At 39.3% G+C, this 16022-nt stretch overlaps 1 long non-coding RNA gene across 1 annotated transcript in view; it reads right to left on the reverse strand.

Annotated features, from left to right (window-relative positions):
- Positions 1 to 4341: 4341 nt before the first annotated feature.
- Positions 4342 to 16022, reverse strand: part of LOC124156423 — a 71541-nt gene continuing 59860 nt past the window's right edge. Inside the window, exon 2 of the long non-coding RNA XR_006864316.1 lies at positions 4342 to 4710. This is a non-coding gene — a long non-coding RNA (uncharacterized LOC124156423). The remainder of the gene's footprint in view (positions 4711 to 16022) is intronic.

A 16022-nucleotide genomic window follows, 5' to 3' on the forward strand; every position in this document is an offset into this window, starting at 1 on the left:
TTAATAATGTCAATGCCACCAGGAGCAGAGGAATAAAAGCAATTAAATAACAGAATCACCACCTCGCTCCGATGGGTTCATTCGGAACAAATCTATAATTACCGATTCAAATTTAAATCATATTAAAAAAAAAGCCTTTTCCGTTTGCAGACTACCTAATTCATCAAAAATTACAGACCTACCTTCGGGGAAACACTCCGGACGAACAAACTGAATCAACACATGACGTGAAAACGATGGAGAATAGGAACTCTTCTGCTGTTTGTAAGACTCTCTCAATGGGGGGCGAGTTGTCTTTACGTCATATTTTTACGATTCCTATTAGGTGGGACTGCATCATTTTTTCCAAGGGCCAGAGACGGCGAGACGAAACCATTAAGGCAGACATTAAAAAGGCCGGTTCGAGGGCAAAACGGAGACCTCGAGACCAAGAGATTATGATCTCAATGGACTGTGCCCACTTGGGTGTCCACTGTGCATCAATTGAAATAACGAATTCCATGCATTTATTCACACTCTTAAGGTTACGCTCCAATATCATTCTTTGGATTTTTAGAAACTGAAGCAATAATTAATATTTGTGGAGATTTTAAAATTTAATTTAACTCGCTTGCGCTCGCTGGTGAGGCGCTGCACCCCTGCCCCCTGGGGGAAAGGGCCGGCGGCCTTTTATGATACTTCTTTCAGTTCTCATTTTATTTTTTTTCGTTTATTCCTATTTTTGTCAATTAGTAACTTAAGGACCGTTATTTTTCAAATGGACAGATAAGAAATAAGCAATATTACCCCCTACGCTGGTACAACGAGCATATAGTTTATAGATTGCAACATAAAAATGAATAAAGAACAATGCCTTTCTAATATAAAAATAAAGCAAGATGTTTAGAGTTTACGGTAGTCTCCAAATGTTTGCTTTATAAACAACGAAAAACGTTGGGCAAATGTTCCACAATAACACTTTTATACTTAACATCATGCCATAGTGAAACAACGAAATACAATGAACCGCAGTTTAATTTATTGATGCATCGTATAAATTGATAGTTATAGTGGAACATCTGCCCGACAATTTTCGCTGTAAGTACATGAAGCAAATTATTTAGAGACAATTAGGCTCATAGAAAATATATTTTATTCTTTTTACAGGTATTTATATTTTTTAATCCTGTAGCACCTTAGAAAAACGTTGTTTTGAGAATATAGAATTATAGCGATTATATAAAAAAAATCTGCTAGAAATTGTTCTGTGGCTTGTTGTCACATGTAAACAAACCATGAATAATACGATTTTTTTTAATTAAATAAAAATTTCATACCTTATCTTTCTCCTCTTTCCGTTTAAGCACATTCTTCTCCTTTTCTACTCATCCTTTTCCTATTTAACTTCTGCTTCTTTTGCTTGCATGTTTTAGTTCAAACAATTCTTCAATACCGTTTGATGCAAACAAATTGTTCTTATGGAAACAAGCTAGAAAGAATTTTATTTTTCAAACATTACAATGTAAATTTCCTACCAAATCTTTTTTCGTTCCAGCACCTTCCTCTTCTTTTCGACTTTTCCCACACCACCTGTGCTTCTTTTGCTTGCATAAAACAAATTTTTGCTATGATTTTATATCATTCTCCTTCCTTTTAATGATCGCAGCGCCGCCATCCGTTTTTGCTGGCAATGTTTTTAAATAACCAAAATGCCAATAACATTGCCATAATCCCCATATTTAATTTTATTCGAATTAATAGACAGAAAATTTAGTCATGTTAGATAAAAACTTTAATTTATTTTTTTAATTTGATAAGAACTTAGATTTATTTAACTTGTTTTTATCTAACATGACGAGTACGCGCGACAGTTTTAACGAAGGAGAAAATTTGGAGTTTTGACAATTTTCCAATGGTTTCAGACGATTTATGACTTTTTGTCAGGTTGGCCAGGGTGATTGATGACTGGTTAATCGATGACTTTTTGCCGTATCACGTCTCGTTCCCCCAAAAAATTTTCGCGGGTCACTGAGTGGTCAGAAGTGGGTTGTATTTAATATAAAAACTGAGTTGAAACAAGTAGATGGTCATAGTGCGGATTATAAAAAGAAAATTTTCTTTCCTTATATCAATTTTACACCATTTAAGCCAAAACATGTGTATAATATATGCGAAAAATCCACGGAGAAAAATAAATCGCCTTGACCGGGATTCGAACCCATCTCCCCCCGATTTCTGGTCTAGTGCTTTAGCCAGTTAAGCTACCGAGACGTCATAACTGGCTAAAGCACTCGACCGGAAATCGGGGGATCCGGGTTCGAATCCCGGTCAAGGCGAATGATTTTTCTCTGTGTGGATTTTTCGCACAAATTGTGCATTACGGGACACTTCGTAAATATATCACCAAGGCTAGTCCCGGTATGCTTAAATTAGTGCGTAGAATATATTAAATTGAGGAGATTTAGAGTTACGCCCCCAATGATGCAACGTCGTTCACAACGACTAAAATTGACGTATCTTGTCTTATTACAACACAAGCCAATGAGTCAAATATCCCACCAAGTTGGTCCTCAGAGGATAAACTCCAAGTCCAAATGAAACGCAAGAACACTAGGTTAAAATTTTCTGGACAAGCTTTCATTAAAAATTCAAAGAAAGTCTAGATTCCAGAATCAGCCTTTCTCCAAGATCAGTGAAGCTTATATGTCTCTGGCTATTTCACATTTAAATGACAAGATTATCAACTAATATATTATACATTACGATAATTCTCTTTAGTATTCGTTCTCTCAGAATTGCTAACTTTTTGAATTCAAAACTAGATTTCAACGTAAGCCGACAAAAGATTTATTTAAATTTCTAATACCTCATTACCTTTGTTTTCAAACAATAAATCAGAAATTATTGATAAAAACGTCATGGACGCCGATCGGGTGTGATATATGGGCTTGAACATGGTCTGAATATGAAGGTTCACGAAGCAACAAATGCACTATAATACCATGAGTCCTATTTTCATAAACAAATATTGTACCTCAAAAGATAGCATACAATTTTGCGAACTTCCTCTCGTAAAACGCAACTTAATTTCACCGATGTATGCAGGTACTCAACCGCTTCCACAGCACCTTCGTCAATATTTCTATAGAGAACTTCGGTTCAGTATTCTTTCCGGGATTTTATCCGGGTTATTTCCTCGGTCTCAATTTTTTCCGGCGTTTCGATGAAATATTTTTTCATCGTCAACAGGGCCGATGATTTCTTCTAGGAATCAAATTTACTCCCACCATTCGTCGGGAAAAAGTGAGAGCCTACACTTCGCCCGATTTTCACACGGGGAACGGGCTGGTGTGGCGGCTAGAGTGTTGGCTTCCCACCCCGTGGGCTCGGATTCAAATCCCGGCGATGGCAGAGAATTTTCAGAGACTGCCCGATCCCTGCTTGAATGATATGTGGAGGACATTTCAAGCGCAACACTCCGTCCGTCGGATGGGACGTTAAGCTGTGGTCCCCTTGGCGCCTTTCGTTAAGAGCAGGCTAATGCCGACGCCGGGTTTCTCTCCACCCTTCCTTACCTACCCTCTCCTCATGGCGCAAATGACCTAAGCTCGGTCGCCTCCTCCAAATAACATACCATACCGATTTTTACACTCCCACCCTAACTTCTACATAAAGCTTGAAGAAAATTTTCAGCACAAGGAGCTTAATTTTCTCCTCTTTATGCTGTGTACTAACTACAGAGGGAAGTCGATCACGAATAATCAAGTTGTCATCTTCTTTTAGTCACTCTTCCACCGGGGTGCGAAAATCAAGTGCTGCTCGCGCTAATCCATGAATGAAACATACTCCCCTCCCCCATTAGTAGTGGATACGCGAGCTTTACCGCCTTTTTTATGTCGTTTCCTTCCTCCCGATTGAGGGGGAGTGAAATCTCGGCTAGAGATACACGTAGTCACGCAACCGTCCCCACCTCCATCTACCTCTGGTACGTCCACTCGGGTGAGGCTTCCGCGAGGAATCTTCTGTCACAAAGACACCCTCGTCCGCAGTGTGAATCCTTCCATGTGAGGCGACCCGCATCAGCCCTCCTACCAAACATGGCTTTCCCCCAACCAGGAAAAGGTTTTGCCTCGAAAAAGGAAAAACGCTTGATGGAGATTTACACCGACATCCACTTGCGTGTTAAGAGCCACTGTGCCACTGATCGGCGACTTACATTATATTTGCACAGGGGAGACATTTATCCGTGCGATATCGTTCCGTCCCACAAACCGGCATTCGTGTAAACGAAAGGGTCGTTTATAAATGGACGAGAGGAGAGAACGCTCAACAATGAAGAAAACAAATAAAAGACTAGTACCGTAGTCTGAATCATTTTATTTTATTTATTTTTATTTTAAAGAAAATGGTACACAGGGACAGCAATAATGCCGAAATTTAAGTGCAATTATACAAAATAATGAAACAAAGAAGTTAATAAAATTAAAATAACAAACAGTAATAAAACAAAATTAGTTAAAAAGAATCGCGAGAGTATGGCCGCGGCATGCAGTGATACTGCGTTATACTTGTACAGAATTCATATATTGTAATGCAAAAAATCATGGGGAGTCTCAATTTAAATTGAGGTAACGTCAACGCTAGATAACGTTGCATTAATCTCTTCTCCAAAAGGATAGAAATAACGTCATGCCTCACACTCAGCTACAATATATGTTATAGTATCCACCACTAGACGAGGGATTCAACAAGACGTAATTAGAAATCAGTATAAATGTGAATAACTTACGCGAATGTAGATCTGCTGATTGAACAGCACTTTTTACTCTTAAATATTTCACAGCTAGAATCAGTACCAACCTGAAAAAGAAAGAAATGAAAACATTAGATTGCTTAAATGAACACCCTGTAGCATTAGGCAGTAATGCTTGAATATCAACCCAAATTCAACAGAAGACTGTGGAATTTTTTTAAAGGAGCTTTGCAAATCATAAACGAACGAAAACCAAATTAGATTTTCTTCACGTTGTGCAACTACTTGCAATAATATGGGGAACCATAATCACCTTCGATATGACTTCAAGAAAAAATACCCTAACTTTCCACGAATTCAGGAACACTTGCTCATATCCCGTACCCTTCCATTCATACAAGTGGGTACAAGCACCGTTTACCAAAGTATGGCATAATGAAAGTAACGTCTAGGCAGAGAGCCCTTCCCTTGTTTGAGAGTGAGTTGGGAATTATTATCACCATAACAGCCACCAGCATACAAGCAACATATATCATCATACAAGCCACCAACGCCGCGATAATATGACTACCTACATCGATAGCATTTGTCAATTACTTTAACTTCGATGGATATTCCATTATCAGCTCTCAATAATTAGCTCATGATATCGCAGGCAATTACCAGGAAGAAATTACGATATTGGACCATGTTGAATAAAAAAAGATATTTTGGACTTTAACGATGGTTAAGTTATTACAACATTTTAAGGACATAATCGGGAACTCTACCCGTATCAATTTCAACCCAAAACAATCGTGGTTACATCAAAGGTAATCATGGCTACCAACGAATCTCTCAAGGTGCTATCTCACAACTATACAATAACTTGTTTAACTAAAACTTTGCCATAAATATCACTCTCACCTCATTTAGCAGATGTACATGAGAGGCAGATACTGAAAATTTTGCCATGCCTTTAATTCAAACGAAGACGTGTAACGTGAATTCCTCTTTAAAATCGATAACAAAATGAGGAAGGGTATGTAATCTATTAAAAAAAAAATAAACGTCGTAACACCAAAAGCAATAAATAATAATCTTAAAATAATAAAGCCAAATTATATACTGGGCTGGAGAACATTGATCGTATTCACACTTTTTAAAGTAACTTTTCGCCACAGACTTAGACACTACTTCAGGAGTAAATGAGAGCAAAAGAATATCACGATGTTTTCACGGCTAATACCAACAAATTTTAAGCCACCATTTACAATGCCTCATATTAAAATTCCACAGAAAGATATTTCTTCTAAAAATGTCATTCTGCTAAAAATGGTTGGGAGAAAGAAATGAAATAATGAACTGGAGATCCCAGCCAAAAAAATATATCCTACATGTAGGAAAAGAAACAACAAGGGATATTGCTGAATATGTGATGATGTGCCACGCATTCTTACACCATACTGAGGGTAGCAGGGATTTATTCATCCTCTGGCTCTGTCCAGGTTTTTCCTGTTTGGGCCTGATTTCCTCGTCCTGTCCCACGAGCATATTTAAAAAAGTCGTACACACAGCTGGTGAACTCACTCACCTCGCGCTTACATCCCCTAGGACTCTTTACCTTTAAAAATATCCTTCAACGCCGCTAAGAGGCACAACAGGAAATATTCCAGCTATGATCTAAATAACTAGAAACTAAAGTTCTTCTCCGTGAAAAATCAAAAACATGTTTGCCTCTACAAGAAGTATACATACATGATTCAGATTTATTTCTCCGGACATAGCAACTTAAAACGAGACCGTTGATCGCTGTTTTTAAATACGTTAGTTAGTTTAAAATTTGGACCACCAATAAACCAAATATCACAATGGGATAAGTTCAACAGATTCAGGCTTCAATTGGTGGAAGTTAGACATATTTAAGTAAATGAAAGGTCGTAGCACTTTTCCACAAGAATTTTTAATTCGTACAACGCGTTTCGGCTCACTGAGCCATCATCTGGTACAAGACGCTTGAACACATGTGAAGATCCCTTTTATACCCTTGAGAGAGGAGAGTATTGGAGAAGGAGAGGATTTGACATCTTTGAGGATGGGGGGGGGGGTGGGAGCGGGTGTACAGAGTATAGACAATGGGGAAAGATACAACTACGGGATGTGGAGAACCCACGTTGGAGGGAGGGTTCTGGTCATAACTGTAAAATGACGACACGTGCGGAAGACCATAGCAAAACAGGAGGAGGGGGTGTTGAGAAGAGTGAAAAAAGGGGGGCTTAGGGTAAAAAGAGGCCGCGTGTCTTTTGAAAGTGAGAGGAGTAAGTAGCGACGCAGGAAAAAAGGCGGGGTGAGGAGTCCCTTTGGGTTAGCTGAGAAGGAGTGAAAGTTAGCGGGGGTTCAAGGGAGGAAATTGCCAGCAATAGAAAATGGTCAAATGCGTAGAGAGGATGGGCGGACGGGAAACACCCCGTGGATGTTGGGGCACTTAAGGCGTGGGTGAGGAAAGAATTTCACCATTTTTTTGGTGAAGGGTATCTTTAGGAGAGGGGAGTGGGTGAAAAACACTTGCTCATTCATAAGCGTATTTAAATCACTTTGTACAATTTCAAATTGCTCAAAAACATCCAGTCTTGTACCCTTACTTTCTAAATGTAGAATTTCAGGTTTAAAATTACAATAATGTAAGGTCTGAAGAAGGTGTTTAGCGAGAAGTGACGTTTCATCTCCATTTTTCCAGCACCGTCTATGTTCTTTCATTCTGGTAATGAAACTTCTGCCTGTTTGGCCGATGTAACACATGTTGCATGACTCACAATTAACCTTGTAAATGCCAGATTGATTGATTGAATCTATTTTGTCTTTGTTGCGGCACAAAACTTTACCAAGAGTGTGGGGGTTATAAAAAGAGACATTGAATTTATTTTTGGGGAATTTGCGAGCAAGCCTATTTGAAAGATCCCCTACAAACAATAGCCGGCACCATTTTTTGGATTTCTCAGTGATGAGGGGAAGGGAGCAAAGCTGTGAAATAGCTCGCGTTTTTAACTTTCTTTGAAGCATTTTGGCAATGATGTTTACACTATAGCCGTTTGAAACTGCAATTGACTTGATATTAGAAAGTTCACTATTGAAATTCACAGCACTTAACGGTAAATTCACCAATCTATGCAACATGGAATGAAATGAGGATAATTTCTGGGAGGTTGGGTGGCATGAGTCACTTGGAATGATTGTATCACTATAGCAGGGTTTTCTATACACACCAAATTCATGTTTGTCACCAACTATGGATATGGAGAGATCAAGAAAGTTTATTTGTTTATCGGATTCTATTTCCACTGTGAACGTAATGTTGGGATGTTGGGTATTTAAAAGATTCAGAAATGTATCTAATTGTCTAGCACTTCCGGTCCAGCAGCAGATGATGTCATCAACATAACGGTACCAGTAGAAGATGTTGGATAAAAGTGGATGTCTGGTAAAAATTCTTGTGGAAAAGTGCTACGACCTTTCATTTACTTAAATATCACAATGGGAAATAAAAAAAATTGTTTCTCGTCGAGTGAAGACGCTTTTCCCACATCTCTCGGTTCATCTTTTTACACCATGTTGGCCCAAGTTTCAAGTTTACACAAACTTCTGGGAGATATGATGATTTCAAACCTATCTTGCAGAACACACGTCACATATATTTGAGTCCTAATTAAGATAGGATTCGTCAAGGGCGTTGTCGGGCCAGGTACAAGCGCAGAATGATTTAATCCGCGACCTGAATAAAATATAAACGAAATCGGGGAGATTCTTCAACAACAGGTACGAAAGCGTAACACAGCATTTACAGGAATTAGGACGGGAACCAATAGACTCGGAAGATACGCGCTAACCTAAGAATTGAAACATTAACGTCAGATTCCTTTAGAAATACAAGGAGAACATTATCTTACAATTAAAATAAGAACAGTGCCATATTTCCAGGCCCGAAAGACAGAAACGATAAAATAAGAGAGGTATTTTTCCGCCACTATAACTTTAGAAGTTTTTACGAAATTATTTTAGTATTGGATTTCGGAATAATTTCAGAAGTGAAGACAGTCGTTTTAAGAAGACGGAACAGCCGCTAAAGTTGACGGAGAACGTTTGGAAAGTTTACGGAAGTAAACGCTTGCTGTTAAACAATACGCATCGACAAACTTCTTACAGAAATAGTGGGATATTCTCCATAACATATCCCGAAAGTCGCCGACAGAAACTAGTTTTCGTTATAAGATTACTAAAGTTAACCCAGCCTAATGCAATCATTTATTCTCTCATTTATCTCACTAATTCAAAGTTTCCTTCAAATCTTCGAGTGAGTAGAAACAAAATCCCTACAGCCGACTCTAAACTCCGTTGGAATGAGGCTGGCTCTGGAGACAAGTAACGACTCGCAAGTGCGGAAGTTTAGGAGAGGACGGAGGGTGTATTTTGGTTGGTTGGTGTGGTTGGGAGGGAGGAGGGTGGGAAGGGCATTACACCGTGTGTGAGTCAGTGAAAAAGAAGGGAAGGGAACTTGGAACCACCTGTTCGAGCGAGATGTTTAGCGTGGGTGTCGGGAGGCTTTTGAGGGAAGCGATGGGGGAAAGGGAGGAGGGATGAAGTGCATGCATTGAGGGAAGCTGTGCGTGCACAAATCGAAGGGGAGTGCGCATTGAAATGGGAGAAGGGAGGGGTGGGGGAGGAGAGAGAGAGAGAGTCCGCGTCTTGAATATTAAGAGGGCGCTACACTCCCGCTCAGACGGTCGCATTTCCTGGCGTTTAAAAATACTTTAAAAACTTAAGGAGGTTGGAATGAACGTAACAAAGGCAGGGTGAGTGGGGGAGGAGTATTGTCCTCCTCAAGCACGATTCTGTAGTTATTCTATCCTTTTTTCTAGGGGTGGCTACCGCCCTGAAAATCCGAGATTATGACCAACTTTTTGCTGGAATTCGTCCGATTTGCAGAACTATTAGTATTTAAATAAATAAAAGATCGTAGCACTTTTCCGCAATTTTTTTCTGCGTACAACGCGTTTCGGCTCACAGCCATCATCTGGTACAGGACTCAGATGACAGACAAGATGGCACATTGAGCCGAAACGCGTTGTACACAGAAAATAAATTGTGGAAAAGTTCTACGACCTTTTATTTATTTAAATATGTCTAACTTCCACCAATTGAAGCCTGACTCTGTTTAACTTAGAACTATTAGTGATTTTAGCGGCCAGTACTTCATGGAATTCCATCATCACAGACAAATAATTAACGTTTGCAAAATTTCACTCAATATATTTAACATGGGAAGCCTACTTTTTTTACCTGTTATTTGATGAGGTCCATTACAGCAGCATATTTTAGATTTTTGGCCGGATATGTACTATTTTTTTGGCATATGCATGACGCTTCTCATGATGATGAAGCAATATATTTAATTACAGAAAAGTAATCAAATTTTGCAAAATTTCACCCAAGATATCACCCAATCAACAGCGAATCCGCTCCGATTTGATTTTGAATGCAACACAAAATTTTATACGCAGAAGATGAAACTTTCCCCCCTCCCCGCCCCTCGTAGCACAAAACGGAGTTCAGCAATAATTCTTATTTCCCCATTTATAAGATCCATGGGCGCAACAAGGAAGGTAGGGGGAAATTTACCTTTTTTAGATCTCCCCAGCGATTAGGGGGGCCTGTTGCGCCCCTAGGCCAGAGAAACATCATGCATTTGTCCAACCGCAAATCAAAACTACATGAAAAGGATACTTTAGGTTTATGCTGCTGGAAAAAAGCAACATAAAAAATTTAAGGATTCACTTTCTCTGTACCTACCCTAACTTTGCTTGGTAACCAGCATGTTTGACGTCAAAGATGGTGAAACATAGCTTGAAATAAAATACGCGAGAAGTGTCTTTGTCCCGTAGCAACATGCATTAAATAAACCCCGCTTTATAACCCTAAACATTATGGGATTTATGATATTGATTCTTTTTAATTTTACACCTTAGATAAAAAAATTAGTGGGGTGTGATATGCTTTGAAATTCGGCTTAGTTTTGTGTATAGATAGCCATCCAACTTGTGGTTTGGTGTGATGTTTGTGGTGATTTGAACCATCTTGTGATAACCTCGAAATGTCCCGAACGTAACAAGGTCATTTTTATATATTACGCGCAAACCATGTCAAGACAAGTCAACCAAGTTGACCAAGTCTAGATAGGTATTTACTTACTAAGAAGAATTTTAGAACAAATGTTCTATAAATCTAAGCATTAGTGATTAAATTTTATTTTACAATCAGTTAGAAAATGACTAGAAACCATAAATGAAACTATTTGGTAAAATCGTCCCGAAGGTAACGGTGAAATGTTCCCGTGAGCCTTTCATATCAGAAATCGGTTCAAAGAAAACAGCTAATGAGATACCTTTCAAGAGAATTCCAATGAATCAGCAGTCCACTCGAACACTTATATTCCCTCCCCCTGATATGAATTCATCACGGTGGAAACTCATTAGCTCGCTCTTACATTGCGTTTCTATATCTTGACTGGCGCGATGCCTTTCGACGAGCTATTAAAGTCGTCATCGCACTCGGCGAGGATAAAACGGAAATATCGGAAAACTCGCCTCGGAGAGAAGATGCGGAAGAGAGAAGATGGAAGGAGACAGAAACACACGAACATGGAGGAGAAGAGAAAAAAATACGGGAGACTGGGAATCAATCAAAGCATGGAAATGAGATATTCATCGAGTCGGCCCGACGGGTGATGCGAATTTTTACGTGACGGGCGTCTTGTTTGATCAGGAGCAGGGACAAACGTTTTAGGGAGCTTTTATAGCTCGGAGAGCTCACAACTGAAAACAGATTATTAGGGCTCTCCATCTTCAAATATGGAAATTGGATTCCTCGATTCACTCAAGTTGATCTACAGCCATCCTCACCCTTTTCCTCTTCCTTTATTACTTGGCACTCAAGTCTTGCGGCCATGCAATCTCATCGCAAACCTTACAGCACTCAGTTACTCGGGCATAAAAATATCAACCAACCACATTCCCCCGGTCGATTCCAAATCAAATTCCTTCCATTTTCATGATCAAAACACAGTGTAATTTTTTCTCAATATAATTACGATTTATACAAGATGGCACACTTGCCTAACAAATTAAAGGTATTTCACTTTGCCGTATATGCACACTAAGTGGAGTAAATTTTGCAACAAAATGTAATACGAATAGCTTGAGCTTCTATATAGGGTAAAACTTCCAATAAAAAGTGGTTCAAGGATGTCGGATGGGTAAATACGTATTAATGAAATTTTAATTCACCAAGATATTGAGTTACGAAAAGATTCCAATCTACCTCAGTATTGTTGACTGATGATGATTGCTATGAAGGCCCAAATTCAACTTCTCCTCGTAAGAATGTTTCAAAAATCTCTAAAATTTACTAAAATACACTATAATTAAAACGTAAAACAAGGAAGGGCCTTTGATTTTTTTTTCAACATCAGGGTACTGGTTATATCGCCTCTTCCAAATCACAAAAAGAGGTAATCTACAACACCCGCATAAAATACGCCTGAGTGAATATTTAGCTCATGAGTCTCATTCAGTTAAATTTGTGGGGCATGTTTTTACATTTCTACGAATAAAGTGAAGTACATACAGCATTAAGGTGAAGTGCGCCTTCATTGTATTGCTTTTACCTCATAAGGTCACAAGAAGTAATATAATCTACCATAGATGAATGCTGGCGCGCCACAGCTTCGACGGATATTATTTTCTTTTAACCGGAAAAAATTTCACAACAAGTCTTTTGCTTTTAACATAAGATTAGCTTAGTTCTTAAAAGATAAATAGTTCAAAGCTTAAAACACAAACACTTCAGTCATGCGATCCCACGGGTTGGAAACCCAAAACTCTAGCTTCCATACCAACACATCCCCAAAATTAAAAAAGGTTAAATCGAAAATAATTCATGACTATAACTTAACAGACACATAGACAGACGGTAAAATATGGCAGTAATGAGGGCGGGGTGATCGCCTGAAACGTACCAAGGTCCTGAGGCAGGAAAAAAACATACATAACGAAGATGATGAAAGGAAGTACTCCTCGTTACATGAAAGGCATCGAGAGGAAAGAAGACGAGATTAGAGGCTGGAAAAATGGATGCTCCGCATTTCTGCCTTAATAAAAGAAATATTATTTTTAATGTTTGAAGGAGCACCAAATTTCCTTTTTCAACATCGCTTTCTTCGTTTTTCCCATGAGCACGAGCAAACAGTCACCCGCAATGGGACCCATAAAAAATGCCAGGAAGACGGCGAAGAAAAGGAAGTCGCCAGGAACAGTCGAAAGGGGTGGAATAGAGGGGTAAAGTCTAAAGGAAAGAGTGAAAGTAGATTCTCAATTAACGTTGGCTTGTCTTTATATCTTCATTTTTCCTTTATGCATAGCAAGAGGTGAATAAAGAAGAGGGTGTAGAAACAAATTGTTAGTGAGTAAAAAACAATGGCAGACACCAAGGTCGAATAACTTGAGTGAGTGGTGAGTCCTAAGGATACCGTTTCTTAAGTCAAGTACCGAAGACCCTCCTTTACGATGGTTTCGACTTGCGATATACAATCAGAGCTGATGTTTCACGCGCCCGTTTTGAATCTGAAATGCCACTGATGTCGTTACCATTCACACAATAAGTCACGTAAATAATTATTAATTCCAAGCCTTACTTGACAACGAAACATTTTAAACGTAGCAAAAATTACATTCGCTGAAGCTCTTTGAAGCGATTCCTCGTCCGAAGATTCGATGGAATTCGATTCAAGATCGGTCCTCCGGAAAGCATAATTATCGTAAAGTGCATGACAAAGGCGTTTTGAAAGTGTACTGCCTACGAAAATTTTTATTATTTATTATAGTTGCCCGTAATTTATGAAAAAACATAAATAATGAATAATGAAAGATGATTTGCAATTTTCCACAAAAATAAATTTAATCCGTCCCGAGTTTCGATGTTACTACATCATTTTCAAGGTACAAATGGTGGTAAGTGCAGTTAATTTATACATATTTAGGAGGCGGGAGTGGGAGAACTGAGGGGAGAGATTTTGAGGGGAGGAGAGAGTACCTTGAAAATGATGTAGTAACATCGAAACTCGGGTCGGATTAAATTTATTTTTGTGGAAAATTGCAAATCATCTTTCATTATGAATCAATTCCACTCCATCTCGCTTGATTCCTCCAATCTTATAAATAATGAAATTAAATCTGCAAAATAGAAGGGGCTAACAGTATAAACGAGAATTCTCGTGAATCGTCCGTAATGCGCATCGGTATGGGTACGTGGCCATAGAGTCTTATTTCTGAATTCCACGGTGCGTGCGTCGAAAGCAGCGCCCCCGCAGACGCCCCCTTCCCCAAAAGTGCCACGCCTCCCTTCCGACAATCTTGCCTTACACAAACTCCCACCATCTCCAACACCGATGGACTGGTGGAGACAGACTGTCGGGCGACGCAGCCACAGCCCACTGAGCGCAGAGGGAGGAACGAAGAGGGTAGACCACGGAGGGGGCGCGCTTCAAAAGCGACGCCACGAAATAACGCGGTGCGGTGACGCTCAAAAACACCCGCTCGGATGAAATATTCCGGCACATCGAAGTTTTGGAGGTGTCCGAACGAAAATTTCCCTTCGAACAGCCTTTTATTGAGGATATGATGCGTTTTTTCCTTCGTTGTTTTATTATTATTAAAGATAAGGTAACAAGTTGACCATTCCCTCGGGTGGTAAAATCAATTTATAGCACCCAATTAAATACACGAAATTTCAATAGAAAAAAAACATAAATCTCGAATATAGCAAGAGAAAAACATTGAAGTATACGCAAGGAAGGAAAAACACTCAAAGTCAAGACTATGAGTGCATTGCTTTCGGTGGAAATAATTTCGAATAAATAATTAACAAAATATTATGGATTAAGTCTGCGTGGGATTTGTCGTCTGTGAATGAAAATGCTGGAAACGCACATTTTCTTCAAAATTAATACGAATTGATACAAAAATTTTGTTTTAAAGTATCTCGTAACCGCAACTCGCAACTTAAATCGGGTTATCAATCAGAGTTTTGCAGTTAATATTTTAACGAATTATACTACGTCAAGATGACAATGATTCGAGAGGCGGATAACAAAATGCATGAGAGAAGCGAGTAAGCAAAATGATGGCTGAGTGTCGTGAAACTTCTACTTTCGATATGCGAAGCAAAAAAAAAGTTGTGAGGGATAAAGAGAGGGAGTCATTATTGGTGTGAATGCCCGCGCTTGCCTCGAGTTTAGCTATGATGATCTCCCTTAAAGACTCTCGGAGGATATCTTGGAAGCACTCGCTTCGATCCGAAAGCGAAGAGAAAAAAGGAGAATAGAGATCGAGGTGGGGAAAAAAGCCTCAGCCTCAAACATTATTCCAACCCTCTTTCATGGGAGGAGAGTATAAACACACACACTTTAGCCTTCCCACCCCATCCCCCCCTCAATCCATTGGACACGTATTGTGTGTCTGGCTTCGGGAGAGGTACTGGGAAGGGGGGAGGGGGCGAGTGGGGTTGGCGAAGGGGAGGAAACCAAGCGCTCCTCCGCTTTCGGGCGGCCTTACTACGATCGATTGTGAAGGAGAAGAGCAGAGGGGAAGAAAACTGAAAGCAGAGCGAGAAAGAGAAAAGCTAAATTTAGACCAACGACCTCTTTAGGGAGAGATTCCACTGTATAAAATGTGATTTTCGCCTCTCTCTCTCTATGATTACCTGTGGAAAATAATTTCAGACTATCCCTATCAAAATCATTGGAAAACTTGATAAATTCACCTGTAAAATGCATAATTTTTATGAAAAAACTTCTCCGTAAAATCAAAATGAAAAATAAAATTACAGGGAAATTTACCAGTAAAAATAAGCGCTTTCATTACCACCCTGGTTTCGATGACCACGCATCATACCCAGGAACTGATGATGACCGAGTCATCGAGATACAGGCCCTAATTAGAGAAGTTCCTTTTTCAATTGAGGTCAATTAAATATTATTCATTTTCATTTCGATACTCTAGAATACAACAAATTATTTCCGGGGACAGGCAATTTTATTTTCTGTAAAATGCCTTCTTCACGAAAGGACTATATGCGAAAATAATTCCCCTTCCTATGGGCAACCCATAAAATCAAAAAATTCCTCTTGTCTTACGTCAAAAATGCGTCTCTTTAGGGAGTGTCCTTCAAGTTAAATACGATTTTCTCCATGCTATGGCAACCA

This window comes from Ischnura elegans, chromosome 3 (assembly GCF_921293095.1).
Source record: "Ischnura elegans chromosome 3, ioIscEleg1.1, whole genome shotgun sequence".
Classification (NCBI taxonomy): Eukaryota; Metazoa; Arthropoda; class Insecta; order Odonata; family Coenagrionidae; genus Ischnura; species Ischnura elegans.